Source organism: Pelophylax lessonae, assembly GCF_965119305.1.
Source record: "Pelophylax lessonae genome assembly, chromosome: 11".
Lineage (NCBI taxonomy): Eukaryota > Metazoa > Chordata > Amphibia > Anura > Ranidae > Pelophylax > Pelophylax lessonae.
In genome coordinates this window covers 151,797,674-151,818,879 of record NC_138778.1, presented here as the reverse complement: position 1 = coordinate 151,818,879, position 21,206 = coordinate 151,797,674, and the positions used below count along the sequence as shown (strand labels likewise).

At 46.7% G+C, this 21,206-nt stretch overlaps 2 protein-coding genes across 2 annotated transcripts in view; one reads left to right on the top strand and one right to left on the bottom strand.

Annotated features, from left to right (window-relative positions):
• The window catches only part of SNX11 (sorting nexin 11), a 65,131-nt gene extending 46,410 nt beyond the window's left edge, over positions 1-18,721 (bottom strand). Inside the window, exon 1 of the mRNA XM_082271336.1 lies at positions 18,698-18,721. The gene's annotated coding sequence lies outside the window, so the exon portion shown is untranslated. The remainder of the gene's footprint in view (positions 1-18,697) is intronic.
• A 311-nt stretch (positions 18,722-19,032) lies between these two features.
• The window catches only part of CBX1 (chromobox 1), an 86,299-nt gene continuing 84,125 nt past the window's right edge, over positions 19,033-21,206 (top strand). Inside the window, exon 1 of the mRNA XM_082271879.1 lies at positions 19,033-19,229. The gene's annotated coding sequence lies outside the window, so the exon portion shown is untranslated. The remainder of the gene's footprint in view (positions 19,230-21,206) is intronic.

The window sequence follows — 21,206 nt, the reverse complement described above, 5'->3', positions numbered from 1 at the left end:
TATATCGTTGAAAACCAAATATCGCAATGTACTTTTTTCCCAATATCGTGCAGCCCTAACTGGCTACATTTGGAATTCAGTCATATACACTGGAAAAGGAACAAAATGCAACCCAAAATACTGCAACTATGGAAAGGCAACATCTTTCGTTCTTTCACTCATTGAGCCATTGCTAAATCAGGGCTTTTGTATAACAACCACCAACTTTTATACGTCTACTGAACTTCATGAGTTTCTAATGCAAAACAAAACTGATGCCTATGGAATCGTTCAGGCTAACCGGCGTGACATGCCGCCACTGTTTGGCAATAAAAAGCTGAAGACTGGAGAAATGGTTGCCTGGCAGAAAGGCAAAATGATGGCACTGCGATGGCGTGACAAGAAAGATGAATGAGTACAGCTCATAATACCTCCATTGTTATGGTACGCACGAAAGGTGAGAAGAAATCATGAAGCCACAAGTAGTGATAGGCTACAACACCACCATGGGAAGTGTCCACAGAGCTGACCAAGCAATGACATTCTACCCAGCAATGATGAAATAGCAAAAGAAGTACTATAAGAAGATCTTCAGACATCTTCTTGAGCAATGCTTGTGGAATGCCTACATTCTGCTCAAAAAAAAAAAAGAAAAAAAAAAAAAAGGGACAAGCCTGTAAATCATTCAGACTTCATTTGGAAAGTTGCCGAACATATCTTTGTGAACCACCAAACACCATGAATATAGAGTATATAGAGCTGGACATGGTGCCATTGGCGTTGTCAACCCGGAACGCCTGACTGGTCGTCACTTCATGGACTACATCCCACCAACTGAGAAAAAGTCAGCGCCTACAAGGATGTGAGTGGTTTGTTGCTCGAAGTGAGATGACAGTGGAAGGAAAATCAGAAAGGAAACCAGGTTCTATTGTTCCGATTGTGACGTCGGAGTTTGTGCAGTCCTATATTTCAAAATTTTTCATACCTGGGATGTTTACTAAATCAATATGCAGTGTCTAGTATTACATCGATACGCAACATTGCACACTTGTTTGGAAAGATTTCAGTGTTTAGGTTTGATTACATTATTGAATAAAATGTATTATAATTTATGTTTTCGTGTTTCAAACTTTATCATACCCGGGATGTCTACTAGACTCTTGTTTGGACAGATTTAAGCAAGTTAAGCCCCGTACACACGTACCGATTGTCGGCCATAAATATTCGGTCGCTGACCGATCGTAGGCTTGTTAGTATGATGCTTCCCGACAGCGCATTTTCGGCCGAACAGAATCTGGCATGCAGACTTTAAAATTTTTGTTGGCCGTCACCAGAACGGCAGATTGTTCGCCAGTCAGTATAGAATTCGGCCGACAATCAGCAGATTTGCAAGACTGGGCATGCTCAGAAAAGAAAAAAAGACAAGGAAAGTTAACCATCACATGACATCACTTCTGCAGTTGGCCGACAAAATTCGTGTGCAGTCTTTTGCAGTTTTCAACCGACAGTACAGCCCTGGACAAAAGATGGCCGATCGTTCGGCCAACGATCGCTACGTGTGTACGGGGCTTTATTCCTAAGAATTACAGGCTTACAGTATAAAACAACAGATTTCCATGTACTGCTTTGACATTCAAAAATTCTGACCTAATCAGACAAACAGGGAAGTTAAGAGGTTAAACAGAGGAAAATTTAGTTAAAAAATTTATTTATTTTTTTTTTTCTTGAGAGGTTGCTTTTAACAGACTTCAGCGGCAGATCAAGTTCATCCCTTTGATCTGTAGATATATAAAACTGATGGATAAAAAAAATGAAACAATGTTTCTTTTTATCGTTCTGTTGCTGAGCAATGTGGTTGATCAACATTTTCAGAGTGCTTTTTTTTTTTTTTTTTGACAGTTCCAATTGCAAGGAGGTTTCTTTTGTTTACACACTTCAGCTGTCAGCAGGGAGTCCTCAGTTGTTAAGAAAGTGGCAGCCCCGCTCCTGGCCCATATTAAAAATACATCAGTAATGGCTGGAAGCAATCCGATGTGGCCCTTTGCTGGGCAGTAAGTCGATGGCCCCCTACTTAGTACTATGCCCTTGGAGGACCGGAGCAAACTCAGACGTCACTTCCAGTTCTCGTGAATAAACAAAATTATTATTTCTTTTTTTTGTTAAAAGTCAAAAAAATGTTTCCTTTAAAAGGTAAATGACCCCAGATCTCTCAATAAAGAGGACCTGCCATTACAAGGGATGTTCACATTTCTTGTAATAGGAACAAAATTGATGACAAAAAATAAAAGTTAAAAGGTCCCATGCCTTTGTGCTCGTGCGCAGAAGCAAACGCATACACAAGTCATGCCCGCATATGTTAACAGTGTTTAAACCAGACTTGTGAGGTAACACCGCGATCGCTAGAGTAATAATTCTAGTGTATAACTTCCTCTAACTTTAAACAGGTAACCTGTAAAAAATTTGAAATTGTCGCCTATGGAGGTTTTTATGTACCGTAGTTTTTCAACATTCCATGAGAGTGCGCAATTTCAAAGCGTGACATCTGAGGTATCAATTTACTCAGTGTAACATCTTTTACACTATACAAAAATAAATAAAAAAAATGGGGTAACTATCGGGTTTTAGAAATCAAAAACCAAAAAAATAAAATTTGAAAAGCTGCTGGACATGCTGCTGAACAAGCTGCTGGCTGTGTTCATGATACAAAAACACAATAAATAAACAAAAATAGTGCAGCGCTGTGAATAAAGCAAAAAAAAAAGTATTTAATAATCATCTATAGAAGTCCCAAAGTCCAATGAAGACGATAGTCCTACAACTGTTGTGATAGGTAGGAGATCCTTACGTAGAATCAGTGACACCTCTTGCACTCAAATCCTGCTTACCAGATCTCGTGTGACCCCTATGGGTCAACAAAAGCCTGTGTGTATTCCTCGGCTCACCAGCCACAGTAGTAAGGGAAGATCGGCACCAGGAAGTAGTTCCATGAGATGTAACCGACTCCAGCAAATTGGTGATATTAAAAATAAAGAATTCCCAACATAGCGTGATACCGTATAAACTAATAATTTATTAAAACAATAGTAGGTACACTCCCATTATTGGCATGAACACAGGCATTAATTTGAGTATTAAACGCTAGGCCTCCTCGACATCCAGAAGTTAAAATGGCCAAAAAGGAGGAGAATTGTCTGTCAGCATAGACAGAGGGCTATGGGTGGGTCACTCTTCAGCGAGCCATAGAGATCCTCAAATGTACACTCCCTAGGCAGCGCATTGCAGAAGCAGCAACTAGAGTGTGTATGGAATTAGCGTTTATTCCTTAGCAGCGTGTCCCTGTCTTTACTAATGGCAGAGATTACCTGTCCCCTGCTAATGCATCCAGCAGCTAGTGCAAATGAAATGCTTTATATCGGCACCAATACCAGTATTGGTACAACCCTAATAGCAAGCTTCTTGAGTTGCCTTGAATATACCGGTACTGAGCCATGGCCTCTCTACAGCCAAGCCGCGAATACGGCGGTTGGGCTGGCTAACGAGCAGAGAGATGGAAACTCTCACCGCCTGCCCTGCATCACGCAGTACCCACTGTGCAGCAGAGAGATTACATCTCTCATTGCCTGCACTCATTCTGGGACCCAGCCAATGCACATGTGCTGAAAAGCTGGGGAGAGACTGCCAGAAGCCTCTTTTGCTGCCGTCACTGTTGCCTGCCACCAATTGACTTTATATTTAAAAAGCGACAAGCTGCCTCTGATATTTTTTGGTGGCAGGCAACAGTGGGAAGCTTCAGCTGGTGGCAAAATAGCGACATTCCGCATCTGGTGGCAGGCGACGTGGCAAGTGACAAGCCACATCTGGTGGCAGGCGACAGCAGCAAGTGTCACATTCAGGGCTCCCACTAATTCTGCACAATAATGAACTGAACCATTAAATTTTATAGTACAATGTAAAAATAGAAATAATGGTGCCATGATGATTGAAGGGCCAACACCAGCCATTGCCCTGACAAATTGCTGTAAAATATGACCCCCCCCCCCCTCCACGGGCCTCGGCATGTTTTTCCACTCACCTGGTCCCCAAGTGCCAAAAAGGTTGCGGATGGCATCAAATCAATAAGAATACTGGGATGTATAAAAAAGGGGATTCACTCCAGAAATAAAGAGATTATTCTTCCACTCTACAAGACTCTGGTCCGGCCACATCTGGAGTATGCTGTCCAGTTCTGGGCACCGGTCCTCAGGAAGGATGTGCTGGAACTGGAGAAAGTCCAGAGAAGGGCAACAAAAATAATTAGGGGAATGGAGGACATCAGCTATGAGGAAAGACTACAAGCACTGAACTTATTCTCTCTGGAGAAGAGACGCTTGAGGGGGGATATGATATCAATGTACAAATACTGTACTGGCGACCCGAGCATAAGGAACAAACTATTCAGAGAAAGGAGATACAATAAGACACGTGGCCACTCACTAAAACTAGAGGAAAGGCGGTTTAACCTTAAAGTGCGTAAGGGGTTCTTCACTGTAAGAGCGGTAAAGATGTGGAATTCTCTTCCACAAGCAGTCGTATCAGCTGGGAGCATTGATAGTTTCAAAAAACTATTAGATGGGCACCTTAAAGACCACAACATACAGGGGTATACAATGTACGGTTAAAAGCAAACACACACACATCATAGGTTGAACTGGATGGACTGATGTCTTTTTTCAACCTCACTAACTATGTAACTATGTAAAAATCTAGACAGCTAATGAAGTAAAGGATCTACATACGGGTCTTATTCCCTGACTTGGTCAATGCCTATGGATTAGTCCCCAATTCTTTCAGGTAAACTGCTTTTGGGTGCCAGTAGTAGGCCCTGGTTCACATTAGGGCTGAACGATATTCGATGTAACATCGAATAGCATGCTGCGGGCGTGGGCAATAGTCACATCGCCGGATCATGCTATATTGGGGACTCACAGTGAAGGTAGAAGAATACAGCCCGACATCCGTCCCACATGTTAAGTCTGTCCTGCAGCTCTCCTGACTGAGCGGTGAGCAGCGGCACGGGGAACCAATCACGCGTGCCGTGATTGGTTCGCTGTGCTGTGGGGCAGAAGTGTATTGTGGGGACTGGGAGTGTGCTTCCAGTGCGAAGGAGCTGCCTGGTGGAGAGGACTACAACTCCCAGCGTTACCCCCACTTCCCGTGTTTCCGTCTGCCCCAAGCCAGAGAGATTTCCCCTCCCTCCGGGAGAACCGACTTCACAGCCCGATCATGAGGGACAAACAGAAGAGGCGGAGGGAGCGCACGTGGGCCGAGGCTGCCAAGAAGGTACCAAATACGGAGGGGAGGCGACTGTACCATGTACACCAGGAAGAGGCGGGTATAAATATTGCAATATATATCGTTGGGGGGAAAAAATATCGCAATGTGATTTTTTTCCCCAATATCGTGCAGCCCTAGTTCACATGTATGCAGCTCTGCGTGGCGCGGGTTTGCGGGCACGGTAGCCCCACATGGAAATCACATGGTGCTGTTGCACCATGCAATTTCCATGTGTGGGAAACCACACTAAGTTTATTCAGTGCGTGGGTGTGCCACGTGCAGCACTGCGTTTTGTGTGTGGGTGCAGGAATGTGTGCGATTTACATGCACTCCTACACCCGCGTATGTGTAAACATAGCCTTATAACATATCAGGTAAACAGAATTTGAGGACTTACAAGTTTGTCTCACAACATCAGATGTAGACATATGCCGGTTTTCGGTAATTCGATATATTGCGGTATTGCATAGCCACGGTATTGTTATTGTGGCATTTTTAAAATACCGAGTTTCTCTGCTCCTGGGTCTGACTTGTGAATTGATACATTTCAGTGATCTGGATGACTCATTCACTCACACAGCTCTCCCAGTAACTATAAACAAAAATGATTACATTTGTATCTTTTCCTTCCCTCTGCCAGGGAGAAAGGAAGTTTAACCTCTTAAAGACTGGACCTTTTTCTGACACTTGTTGCTTGCAAGTTAAAATCAGTTTTTTTTTGCTAGAAAAGTACTTAGAACCCCCAAACATTTTTATATATTTTTTTAGCAGAGACCCTACAGAAAAAAAATGGCGATTGTTGTAATATTTTATGTCGCACTGTATTTGCGCAGCAGTCTTTCAAACGCAATTAATAGACTTTAATGAATAAAAAAAAAAAAAAAAAACGTAACAGTAAAGTTATCCCAATTTTTTTTTTTGTTACACAGAGAATCGTGAGAGAATCGTGATCTTTATTCCAAGCTAAAAAATCGTGATTCTCATTTTGGCCAGAATCGTGCAGCTCTAATATTAATATATATATATATATATATATATATATATACACATACACACACACACACACGCATAGCAGCCCACATTACATTATTATATAGCCATCAAGCAGTGTCTGGCCTATCTGGTGATGACTGGTCCTGGCGCTCCGATCCGATGGCCTGGTCTTTAAAGGGGCAAATCCTTGCGATCCAGAAGTGGTTAAACCTGCAGGAGGACCGGTGTTTTTATCTATTAATGACTTTACTATTGCTTTAGGCCTGGTTCACATGTATGCGGGTTGGCGGTTCACATGTATGCGGGTTTGCGGCCCACATTTGCACAGGCATAGCAGCCCATTGATTTGAACGGGCTGCTATGCCCTCATTTTCCGCAGAAAAAAGGTGCATGCAGCATTTTTTTAAAATTCAGTGGCCTTGAAATCCATCCTGCTTTTGCACCATGCGACTAACCTGCAGTTCCTGCTCTGGCAAGCTTTCTGCATTTTTTGTATACGTGGGCACGGCATTTAAAAACAGTTTGCGTGTGCAGCAACGGCAGGTAAGTCGCATGGTGTAAAAGGATGGATTTCATGGCCACTGCATTTTTTTAAATTCTGCATGCACCTTTTTTCAGCTGAAAACGCAGGCATAGCAGCTCAAGCCCATTCACATCAATGGGCTGCTATGCCTGTGCAAATGTGGGCCGCCAACCCACATACATGTGAACCGCCAACCCGCATACATGTGAACCGCCAACCCGCATACATGTGAACCGCCAACCCGCATACATGTGAACCGCCAACCCGCATACATGTGAACCGCCAACCCGCATACATGTGAACCAGGCCTAAAGCGATAGTAAAGTAATTTATAAACAACACCTCCTTCAGGTTTAACCACTTCTTGACCACAAGGATTTGCCCTCTTAATGACCAGGCCATCGGATCGGAGGCGAGCGCCAGGACCAGTTATCACCAGTTAGGCCAGACACTGCTTGATGACCTATTTTAGGCCTGGTTCACAGAGTCTGTACTGACTGACTATATAATAATGTGCATAAGTGAACCAAAGCCCCTAAATTCAGCAATGAAATTGAAGTGAGGTGGAAATTTAATAATTTAAATTTAATAATAGAATACCGTGATAATACCGTATACCATGGCAAAACCTTAATCAATTAATCGCAGCATGAAAATCTGATACCGTCACAAGCCTAATCAGATGTTACCACAGCTTAATCTCTGGAGGTGGGCATTATGACGGGTTCACCATCAGAGCCTCTAAGGGCCGATTCACACTAGGAATCGCACAGGAACGCTGTGCACATTTCTGTTCCACGTGATTGCGAATGGGCTCAAGTTGCACTGCACTAAAAGTAGTGCAAGCACTACTTCTGCAAACGCACTGTAACCAGATCGCATGGTACTCTTTTGTACTATGTAAACTGGTTGTGGGCAAATGCACTGCGACCTGGTTTGAGGTGTCATTAACATTGCACTGACACCTACTGCAGATCGCAAGAGCAGCTTTAAAGTGGTTGTAAAGGCAGAAGGTTTTTTGGCTTAATGCATTCTATTATATATATATATATATATATATATATATATATATATATATATATATATATATATATATATATATATATCGTTTTATTATTGGCTGTGTTTTATAGCAGAAAAGTAAAAAATATATATTTTTCCAGAATTGTCGCTCTTTCTTTGTTTCTAGCGCAAAAAATAAAAACCGCAGAGGTAATCAAATATCACCAAAGAAAAATGTTTTTATTTTTTCCCTGTAAAATCCATTTCTCTGATGTTCATTGATGGACACAGCACCTCATCTTTTTGACTACGTGGGTTACACTGCCCCCTACAGGAGTAGGACACCAGGCAGAAAAGAACTTGACCACGCCTATGGGTCAGTCCCAGGGTGTATACTCCCAATCTCTGCTATAGGTATTCATTTTTGTTACAAGCAGTGTCAGAAGAGAAAAACCCAACTCCATAGAGGGGTGGGTGCTGTGTCTGTCAATGAACATCAGAGAAATGGCTTTTACGGTAAGTCAAAAATCCAATTTTCTCTTTCGTTTATTGATGGACACAGCTCCTGATCTTCTTTACTAACCGTTTATAATCGTGCGGTATGGAAGTGGTTAATTGGGACTGGAAAATGTAAACTTGGGGGAAAAAAACAAAAACGTATTTCCCAGGACATGGTCCTATGGTCCACAGCAACCAAGCTGGCATTTGTGGTGAAACTGCAGATGGTGGGGACTCTTATAAAAGAAAAAAGACTAAGCGCTCAGAATGGACAACTAAACCTCTCTGGGATGGCCAGATCATCATGGGGTCATCAGGGGTTTCTTCACTACATTTACACGCTCTGTTCAGTCTGTCTCTGCACACGGCCATTTATTTCAGATGGTTTATGAGGCTTTAATCTACTATTGTTTCAATAGCTTCCTTGGTATTTGACTATCAGCAATGCTTTGACTTCACTATTTTCCCTTGAGCAGAGTAGCTCTGCCCCTAACCACCATCATCAGCGTCCTGTGAGGTCATCAACAAAAAGCCAAAGGAGAGCGTTTACCTGAAGATGTGCCTACGCTCCCCCTCGTCACTACAGCGATCCCAATGTCCAGAGTGCCAACCTATGGTAAAAATAAATCATCATCTCCTATTAGCTCTGCAGACTCCCACTACCATCCAACCTCCTTTACACAGATACACAGTCTTCTGTTAACCCCTTCCGTACCGCGTCATGTAAAATGACGTCGGCACAAATCCTCTCTCGATCCGGGCCGACGTCATATGACGGCGCCCGGATCTCCCCGCTACTGCGCGCCCCCGGGGGCGCGCAGCGCGGCGATCGGGGGTGAGGCTCGTCCCTCGGACTGAGCCCAACCCCGATCAAGGTAAACAGCCAATGAAATTGGCTGTTTACCACGTGATCGGCTGTGTCAATCACAGCCGATCACATGAGCGGCTCCAGCACGAGCCGCTCGTTCCTTCCTTAATGCGCGCCCCCGGGGGCGCGCAGCGCAGCGATCGGGGACGAGGCTCGTCCCTCGGACAGAGCCCATCCCCGATCTAGGTAAAGAGCCAATGAAATTGGCTCTTTACCACGTGACCGGCTGTGTCCAATCACAGCCGGTCACAAATGTCATCAGAGAACACGGTAACTAGCTGTCACCGTGCTCTCCTCCTCACACACTGATCCTGTGTGAGGAGGAGATTGTGGTAACAGCTAGTTACCAATCATAGTGCACCCCAACCACACTGATTGCCCCCCCCCAATAAAGAGCACCTGTCACTAGCCCATCAAAGTACCCGAGTACCTGTCACCAGCCCATCAGGTACTCAGATGACAGGTACTCGGGTACTCTGATGGGCTGATGACAGGTACTCTGATGGGCTGGTGACAGGTACTCGGGTACTCTGATGATGGGTACTCGGGTACTCTGATGACAGGTACTCGGGTACTCTGATGACAGGTACTCGGGTACTCTGATGGGCTGGTGACAGGTACTCGGGTACTCTGATGACGGGTACTCGGGTACTCTGATGACGGGTACTCGGGTACTCTGATGACGGGTACTCGGGTACTCTGGTGACGGGTACTCGGGTACTCGGGTGACGGGTACTCGGGTACTCGGGTGACGGGTACTCGGGTGACGGGTACTCGGGTGACGGGTACTCGGGTGACGGGTACTCGGGTGACGGGTACTCGGGTGACGGGTACTCGGGTGACGGGTACTCTGATGGGCTGGTGACAGGTACTCGGGTACTCTGATGACAGGTACTCGGGTACTCTGATGACAGGTACTCGGGTACTCTGATGACAGGTACTCGGGTACTCTGATGACAGGTACTCGGGTACTCTGATGACAGGTACTCGGGTACTTTGAGTACCCGAGTACCTGTCACCTACCCAACAGAGTACCCGAGTACCTTCCACCTGCTCATCAGAGTACCTGACACCTGAAGTACCCGAGTACTTGCCACCTGCTCATCATTACCCATCACTACTCATCAGTACTCATCAGTACCCATCAGTACCTATCACCTATTAGTATCAGTACTGATCATCCGTACCCATCAGTACAGTATCACCTATCAGTATCAGTACTACTCATCAGTACCTATCACCTGCCTGTCACCTGTCCATAAGAGTACCCGAGTACCTGTCACCTGCCTATCGGAGTACTCGAGTACCTGCCACTTGCTCATCAGTACCAGAGTACCTGTCACCTGCCCAGCAAAGTACCCGAGTACCTGTCACCCTTCATACAGCCACCATGTCTAAGTCCAAAAAGGTTAACATACGTCGTCCGTTTAAACCTAAATACCGGTGTTATGGCAGCAGATAGCTGCCATAACCCTGGTATTTTTTTAAACGGTGGACGGTTGGCTTTCCGATAAGGGTGGTCCCAGCGGCAGATTCGCCGCGGGATCACCCTTCCGGGGTGGCGGAAGAGGTGCCCCCCCCCCTCCCGCTGCATTCTGGTCCTTTTCCCCGCTTACCGGACCCGCCGGCAGCGGGGAAAACGATCCGGTCCCAGATCCTCACAGACAGGATGTCGAGTGAGGGCAAGCTTGCCCTCACTCGACTCTATGGTCTTGGAGGACCGGAGCTACGGCAAACGTCGTTGCCTAGCAACCAGTTTAAAGGTCCCTTTTTTTTTTTTCATTTTATTTAATTTTTTTTTAATTTTTTTTTTTTATTTTTTCTATCTTTTAGTGTACTTGTGAGATCTGAGGACTTTTTGACCCCAGATCTCACAAAAAAGAGGTCCTGTCGTGCCTTTTTCTATTACAAGTAATGTTTACATTTCTTGCAATAGAAATAAAAATGATCAATTTTTTTTTTAAAAAAAAAACAGTGTAAAAATAAAAAATAATAAATAAAATAAATAGTAAAAAAAAAAAAAATTAAAGCGCCGTGTCCCCGCGAGCTCGCGCGCAGAAGCGAACGCATACGGAAACCCCGCCCACATATGTAAACAGTGTTCAAACTACACATGTGAGGTATCGTCGCGATCGTTAGAGCAAGAGCAATAATTTGAGCCATAGACCTCCTCTGTAACTCTAAGATAGCAACCTGTAGAAATTTTTAAAATGTCGCCTATGGGGATTTTTAAGTACCAAAATTTGTCACCATTCTGTGAGCGTGCGCAATTTTGAAACATGACATGTTGGGTATCTATTTACTCGGCATAACATTATCTTTCACATTATGGAAAACAATTGGGCTAACTTTACTGGTTTCTTATTTTTTAATTAAAAAAAGTGATTTTTTTCCCAAAAAATTGCGTTTGGAAGACCGCTGCGCAAATACGGTGTGATAAAAAATATTGCAATAATCTCCATTTTATTCTCTAGGGTCTCTGCTAAAAAAAAATATATAATGTTTTGGGGTTCTAAGTAGTTTTCTAGCAAAAACAACTGATTTTAGCTTGTAAACACCAAATGTCAAAAATAGGCCTAGGCAAGTGGCTAGGATGCATGATGATGCTCCTTGGATGTTTAGGCCCCTCTATATGGCTAGGCTGTGAAAAAGTCTCACACATGTGGTATTGCCATACTCAGGAGGAGTGGCAGAATGTATTTTGGGGTGTCATTTTTGCGATGTACATGCTATGTGTTAGGAATATCCTATAAATTGACAACTTTGTGTAAAAAAAAAAGTTTTTATTTTTTTCCCACATTTTCCAAAAACTTGTGGAAAAAAATGACATGTTCAAAGGACCCATAATGCCTCATAGAATATATACGTTGGAGTGTTTGCTTTCCAAAATGGGGTAATTTTGTGGACTTTTCCATTGTATTGTTGCTCTAGGGCCTTGAAAAGTGTGATAGGTAGTAAGAAAGTTTTATGTGTATTTATGCTCCTAAAACGCCTTATGGTGCTACTTGGACGTGGAGTCTCTTTTTGTGGCCAGGCTGTGTAAAAGTCTCACACATGTGGTATCACCATACTCAGAAGGAGTAGCAGAATGAATTTTGTGGCGTCATTTTGGGTGTCATTTTTGCTGTTTACATGCTATGTGTTAGAAATAGCTTATAAATTGACAACGTTTTGGGAAAAAAAAAGAAAAAAAAAAATGTTTTCTTCATTTTCCCAAGAATTGTGGGAAAAAATTATAACTTCAAAAAACTCACCATGCCTCTTACTAAATACCTTGGACTGTCTACTTTACAAAAAGGGGTCATTTGGAGGGTATTTGTACTGTCCTGACATTTCAGGGCCTCAAGAAAGGAGATAGGCCATCAGTACATCTGCTGTGATCAATTTTCAGTAATTGGTACCATAGCTTCTAGACTCAATAACTTTCACACAGACTAAATAATATACACTAATTTGGGTTAATTTTACCAGAGATATGTAGCAGTATAAATTTTGGCCCAAATGTATGAAGAAAAATTAATTTTTTGCAAAATTTTATAATAGAAACTAAAAAAAAGTGTTTTTTTTGCAAAATTTTTGCTCTTTTTTTGCTTATATCACGAAAAAAAAAACCCCCAGTTGTGATCAAATAGCACCAAAAGAAAGCTCTATTTGTGTGAAAAAAATGATAAAAATTTTGTTTGGTTACAGTGTAGCATGACTGAGCAATTGTCATTCAAAGTGTGAGAGTGCTGAAAGCTGAAAATTGGTCTGGGCAGGAAGGGGGTCTAACTGCTCTGTATGGAAGCGGTTAACATCCAACCTCCTTTATCTGGAGAGAGAGCCTACTTTTACAACTCAACCTCCTTCACCAGGGGATAGAGCCTACTTTTACCACTCAACCTCCTTCACCAGGGGATAGAGCCTACTTTTACCACTCAACCTCTGTTACCCAGGAATACAGTCTCACAATATCACCTAATCTCTTACACTTGGTGATAACCCCCCCAATACCTAACTACCTCCTTCACCCAGGGACATTGCCTCCTTTGACCAACCAACCCCCTTACCCAGGGATACAGCCTGCAAAACCCAACCAGCCTCCTACACTTTGTGATACAGCCCCCACCATACCACCCAACCTCTTTCACCAAGGTATACAGCCTCCCATTACCACCCAGCCTCCTACATTTTGTGATACAGACACTCAATACCACCCACCCTCCACCCAGGTAGAGCCTCCTTTGACCACTCGACCACCTTCACTGGGAGGCTGGGTGGTTATCAGAGGCTGTACCCCTAACACTTTGTGATACAGCCTCCTTCACTAGGAGATACAGTCTCCCATAACCACTCAACCTACTACACTTTGTAATACAGCGTGCCATAGCCACCCAACCTCCATTACACAGATACAATCTCTACCATTAACACCCAACCTTCTTTGCTGAGCCTCCTTTCACCACCCAACCTGCTTCACAAAGGGATGGTGTTTCTAATAAGCACCCAGCCTCCCACACATTGTAATACAGGCTCCCAATACACCCAACCTCCTTTACACAGATACACAGCCTCTCATTAATAGCCAGCCTCTTTTACACAAGAATACAGTCTCCCAGTACTACTTACCCTCCTTCAACTGGGGATAAAGCCTCCCAATACAATCCAACCTCCTTTACACAGATATACAGCTTCCCATTAAGGCACCTAGGCTCCATTTACCACTCAACCTCCTTCACCAAGGAGATACAACCTCCTACACCCAGGGATAGAGCCTTCTTTTACCACCCAACCTCCTACACTAAGGGATACGGCCTCCCAATATCACCCAACCTCCTACACTAAGGAATACAGCCTCCCAATACCACCCAACCTCCCACACTAAGGGGTACAGCCTCCCAATATCACCCAACCTCCTACACTAAGGGATACAGCCTCCCAATATCACCTAACCTCCTACACTAAGGGGTACAGCCTCCCAATATCACCCAACCTCCTACACTAAGGGGTACAGCCTCCCAATATCCCCCAACCTCCTACACTAAGGGATACAGCCTCCCAATATCACCTAACCTCCTACACTAAGGGGTACAGCCTCCCAATACCACCCAACCTCCTACACTAAGGGGTACAGCCTCCCAATACCACCCAACCTCCTACACTAAGGGGTATAGCCTCCTAATACCACCCAACCTCTTACACTAAGGGATACAGCCTCCCAATATCACCCAACCTCCTACACTAAAGGGTACAGCCTCCCAATACCACCCAACCTCCTACACTAAGGGATACAGCCTCCCAATACCACCCAACCTCCTACACTAAGGGGTATAGCCTCCCAATATCACCCAACCTCCTACACTAAGGGGTATAGCCTCCCAATATCACCCAACCTCCTACACTAAGGGTTATAGCCTCCCAATACCACCCAACCTCCTACACTAAGGAATACAGCCTCCCAATACCACCCAACCTCCTACACTAAGGGGTATAGCCTCCTAATACCACCCAACCTCTTACACTAAGGGATACAGCCTCCCAATATCACCCAACCTCCTACACTAAAGGGTACAGCCTCCCAATACCACCCAACCTCCTACACTAAGGGATACAGCCTCCCAATACCACCCAACCTCCTACACTAAGGGGTATAGCCTCCCAATACCACCCAACCTCCTACACTAAGGGGTATAGCCTCCCAATATCACCCAACCTCCTACACTAAAGGGTACAGCCTCCCAATACCACCCAACCTCCTACACTAAGGGATACAGCCTCCCAATACCACCCAACCTCCTACACTAAGGGGTATAGCCTCCCAATATCACCCAACCTCCTACACTAAGGGGTATAGCCTCCCAATATCACCCAACCTCCTACACTAAGGGTTATAGCCTCCCAATACCACCCAACCTCCTACACTAAGGAATACAGCCTCCCAATACCACCCAACCTCCTACACTAAGGGGTATAGCCTCCTAATACCACCCAACCTCTTACACTAAGGGATACAGCCTCCCAATATCACCCAACCTCCTACACTAAAGGGTACAGCCTCCCAATACCACCCAACCTCCTACACTAAGGGGTACAGCCTCCCAATACCACCCAACCTCCTACACTAAGGGGTATAGCCTCCCAATACCACCCAACCTCCTACACTAAGGGGTATAGCCTCCCAATATCACCCAACCTCCTACACTAAAGGGTACAGCCTCCCAATACCACCCAACCTCCTACACTAAGGGATACAGCCTCCCAATACCACCCAACCTCCTACACTAAGGGATACAGCCTCCCAATACCACCCAACCTCCTACACTAAGGAATACAGCCTCCCAATACCACCCAACCTCCTACACTAAGGGATACAGCCTCCCAATACCACCCAACCTCTTACACTAAGGAATACAGCCTCCCAATACCACCCAACCTCCTACACTAAGGGATACAGCCTCCCAATACCACCCAACCTCCTACACTAAGGAATACAGCCTCCCAATATCACCCAACCTCCTACACTAAGGAATACAGCCTCCCAATATCACCCAACCTCCTACACTAAGGAATACAGCCTCCCAATATCACCCAACCTCCTACACTAAAGGGTACAGCCTCCCAATACCACCCAACCTCCTACACTAAGGGGTACAGCCTCCCAATACCACCCAACCTCCTACACTAAGGGGTATAGCCTCCCAATACCACCCAACCTCCTACACTAAGGAATACAGCCTCCCAATATCACCCAACCTCCTACACTAAGGAATACAGCCTCCCAATATCACCCAACCTCCTACACTAAGGAATACAGCCTCCCAATATCACCCAACCTCCTACACTAAAGGGTACAGCCTCCCAATACCACCCAACCTCCTACACTAAGGGGTACAGCCTCCCAATACCACCCAACCTCCTACACTAAGGGGTATAGCCTCCCAATACCACCCAACCTCCTACACTAAGGGGTATAGCCTCCCAATATCACCCAACCTCCTACACTAAAGGGTACAGCCTCCCAATACCACCCAACCTCCTACACTAAGGAATACAGCCTCCCAATACCACCCAACCTCCTACACTAAGGGATACAGCCTCCCAATATCACCCAACCTCCTACACTAAGGAATACAGCCTCCCAATATCACCCAACCTCCTACACTAAGGAATACAGCCTCCCAATATCACCCAACCTCCTACACTAAAGGGTACAGCCTCCCAATACCACCCAACCTCCTACACTAAGGGGTACAGCCTCCCAATACCACCCAACCTCCTACACTAAGGGGTATAGCCTCCCAATACCACCCAACCTCCTACACTAAGGAATACAGCCTCCCAATATCACCCAACCTCCTACACTAAGGAATACAGCCTCCCAATATCACCCAACCTCCTACACTAAGGAATACAGCCTCCCAATATCACCCAACCTCCTACACTAAAGGGTACAGCCTCCCAATATCACCCAACCTCCTACACTAAGGGATACAGCCTCCCAATACCACCCAACCTCCTACACTAAGGGATACAGCCTCCCAATATCACCCAACCTCTTACACTAAGGGATACAGCCTCCCAATACCACCCAACCTCCTACACTAAGGAATACAGCCTCCCAATATCACCCAACCTCCTACACTAAGGAATACAGCCTCCCAATATCACCCAACCTCCTACACTAAGGAATACAGCCTCCCAATATCACCCAACCTCCTACACTAAGGAATACAGCCTCCCAATATCACCCAACCTCCTACACTAAAGGGTACAGCCTCCCAATACCACCCAACCTCCTACACTAAGGGGTACAGCCTCCCAATACCACCCAACCTCCTACACTAAGGAATACAGCCTCCCAATATCACCCAACCTCCTACACTAAGGAATACAGCCTCCCAATATCACCCAACCTCCTACACTAAGGAATACAGCCTCCCAATATCACCCAACCTCCTACACTAAAGGGTACAGCCTCCCAATATCACCCAACCTCCTACACTAAGGGATACAGCCTCCCAATACCACCCAACCTCCTACACTAAGGGATACAGCCTCCCAATATCACCCAACCTCTTACACTAAGGGATACAGCCTCCCAATACCACCCAACCTCCTACACTAAGGAATACAGCCTCCCAATATCACCCAACCTCCTACACTAAGGAATACAGCCTCCCAATATCACCCAACCTCCTACACTAAGGAATACAGCCTCCCAATATCACCCAACCTCCTACACTAAGGAATACAGCCTCCCAATATCACCCAACCTCCTACACTAAAGGGTACAGCCTCCCAATACCACCCAACCTCCTACACTAAGGGGTATAGCCTCCCAATACCACCCAACCTCCTACACTAAGGGGTATAGCCTCCCAATATCACCCAACCTCCTACACTAAAGGGTACAGCCTCCCAATACCACCCAACCTCCTACACTAAGGAATACAGCCTCCCAATACCACCCAACCTCCTACACTAAGGGATACAGCCTCCCAATATCACCCAACCTCCTACACTAAGGAATACAGCCTCCCAATATCACCCAACCTCCTACACTAAGGAATACAGCCTCCCAATATCACCCAACCTCCTACACTAAAGGGTACAGCCTCCCAATACCACCCAACCTCCTACACTAAGGGGTACAGCCTCCCAATACCACCCAACCTCCTACACTAAGGGGTATAGCCTCCCAATACCACCCAACCTCCTACACTAAGGAATACAGCCTCCCAATATCACCCAACCTCCTACACTAAGGAATACAGCCTCCCAATATCACCCAACCTCCTACACTAAGGAATACAGCCTCCCAATATCACCCAACCTCCTACACTAAAGGGTACAGCCTCCCAATATCACCCAACCTCCTACACTAAGGGATACAGCCTCCCAATACCACCCAACCTCCTACACTAAGGGATACAGCCTCCCAATACCACCCAACCTCCTACACTAAGGGATACAGCCTCCCAATACCACCCAACCTCCTACACTAAGGAATACAGCCTCCCAATATCACCCAACCTCCTACACTAAGGAATACAGCCTCCCAATATCACCCAACCTCCTACACTAAAGGGTACAGCCTCCCAATATCACCCAACCTCCTACACTAAGGGATACAGCCTCCCAATACCACCCAACCTCCTACACTAAGGGATACAGCCTCCCAATACCACCCAACCTCCTACACTAAGGGATACAGCCTCCCAATACCACCCAACCTCCTACACTAAGGAATACAGCCTCCCAATATCACCCAACCTCCTACACTAAGGAATACAGCCTCCCAATATCACCCAACCTCCTACACTAAGGAATACAGCCTCCCAATATCACCCAACCTCCTACACTAAGGGGTACAGCCTCCTTTACACGGGTATATGGCCTCCCAATATCACCCAGCAACCTTCTTCACTGATACTCCCGCCTCCTCTCATCAGCTGGCCTCCCTCACACACACATGTATCCTCCAGTCATTACCGGGCCTCCCTCTCACACACATGTATCCTCCAGTCATTACCGGTGAACACCGGGCCTCCCTCAGCCAGGACTCCTCATGCTGTCACCAGACAACAACTTAGCAGTACACTCAGGTTCCTCTCCCAGCTGTCCGCTCCCTCCTCCGGTCACTTCCGGTGTGCGCGGGGGCTGATGGGAGTTGTAGTCTGTGTGGTCTCGCACAGCGGAATGTGACTATTCCGTAGAAATATCGGTATCCGCTCTCCAGTCCTCCTCACCCCGGGTATTCCCCGCCCCTCCTGCGCCTCTCCCGGCCATAGAGGACCGCTCAGTCTGCTCCATTCACACACAGCACACGCCGAAGACTCTCAGCCTCAGCTCCCGTGATGCTAGGCGGCGGTACGCATGCGCAGTGCGCGGCCTCGGTGGCGGCAGAGTGGAGCCTTTTGTTTGGAGGCGCCACATTTTCAGAACCGAACCGAATAGGGTGAGAGGAGGCGTAGCCGGTCCCCGCCGATACCTCCGTGCAGCACCCGGCCGAGCCTACCTACCGGCTCCAATCTAACACAGGCCAGAGAGCCGGGAGTATTTCGGTGCACATAGGTGAGGGGGGCTCCGGGGGGAGGGGTGTGCATGGGGGGGCTGCAACACTCTGCATACCGGAGGACCACCGTGTACCGGGGAAAGCATGGGGCCCGAGAACGGGGAGAGCAATGGGATCGTAGGGAGAGGTATACCAGGGGGGTATAATCCCCATCCTCTGGCACCAATACTCCCATCATCTGCCCCCATATAACCCTGGCACCAATACTCCCATCATCTGCCCCCATATAACCCTGGCACCAATACTCCCATCATCTGCTCCCATATAACCCTGGCACCAATACTCCCATCTTCTCCCCCATATAACCCTGGCACCAATACTCCCATCCTCTGCCCCCATATAACCCTGGCACCAATACTCCCATCCTCTGCCCCCATATAACCCTGGCACCAATACTCCCATCATCTGCTCCCATATAACCCTGGCACCAATACTCCCATCATCTGCCCCCATATAACCCTGGCACCAATACTCCCATCCTCTGCCCCCATATAACCCTGGCACCAATACTCCCATCATCTGCCCCCATATAACCCTGGCACCAATACTCCCATCATCTGCCCCCATATAACCCTGGCACCAATACTCCCATCATCTGCTCCCATATAACCCTGGCACCAATACTCCCATCTTCTCCCCCATATAACCCTGGCACCAATACTCCCATCCTCTGCCCCCATATAACCCTGGCACCAATACTCCCATCCTCTGCCCCCATATAACCCTGGCACCAATACTCCCATCATCTGCTCCCATATAACCCTGGCACCAATACTCCCATCCTCTGCCCCGTATAACCCTGCCACCAATACTCCCATCATCTGCCCCCATATAACCCTGGCACCAATACTCCCATCATCTGCTCCCATATAACCCTGGCACCAATACTCCCACCCTCTGCCCCCATATAACCCTGGCACCAATACTCCTATCCTCTGCCCCCATATAACCCTGGCACCAATACTCCCATCATCTGCCCCCATATAACCCTGGCACCAATACTCCCATCTTCTCCCCCATATAACCCTGGCACCAATACTCCCATCCTCTGCCCCCATATAACCCTGGCACCAATACTCCCATCTTCTCCCCCATATAACCCTGGCACCAATACTCCCATCATCTGCCCCCATATAACCCTGGCACCAATACTCCCATCTTCTCCCCCATATAACCCTGGCACCAATACTCCTATCCTCTGCCCCCATATAACCCTGGCACCAATACTCCCATCTTCTCCCCCCATATAACCCTGGCACCAATACTCCCATCATCTGCCCCTGTATAACCCTGGCACCAATACTCCCATCCTCTGCCCCCGTATAACCCTGCCACCAATACTCCCATCATCTGCCCCTGTATAACCCTGGCACCAATACTCCCATCCTCTGCCCCCATATAACCCTGGCACCAATACTCCCATCATCTGCCTCCATATAACCCTGGCACCAATACTCCCATCTTCTGCCCCCATATAGCCCTGGCACCAATACTCCCATCATCTGCCCCCATATAACCCTGGCACCAATACTCCCATCCTCTGCCCCCATATAACCCTGCCACCAATACTCCCATCATCTGCCCCCATATAACCCTGGCACCAATACTCCCATCCTCTGCCCCTGTGTAACCCTGGCACCAATACTCCCATCCTCTGCCCCCGTATAACCCTGGCACCAATACTCCCATCCTCTGCCCCCATATAACCCTGGCACCAATACTCCCATCATCTGCCCCCATATAACCCTGGCACCAATACTCCCATCCTCTGCTCCCATATAACCCTGGCACCAATACTCCTATCCTCTGCCCCCATATAACCCTGGCACCAATACTCCCATCTTCTCCCCCCATATAACCCTGGCACCAATACTCCCATCATCTGCCCCTGTATAACCCTGGCACCAATACTCCCATCCTCTGCCCCGTATAACCCTGCCACCAATACTCCCATCATCTGCCCCCATATAACCCTG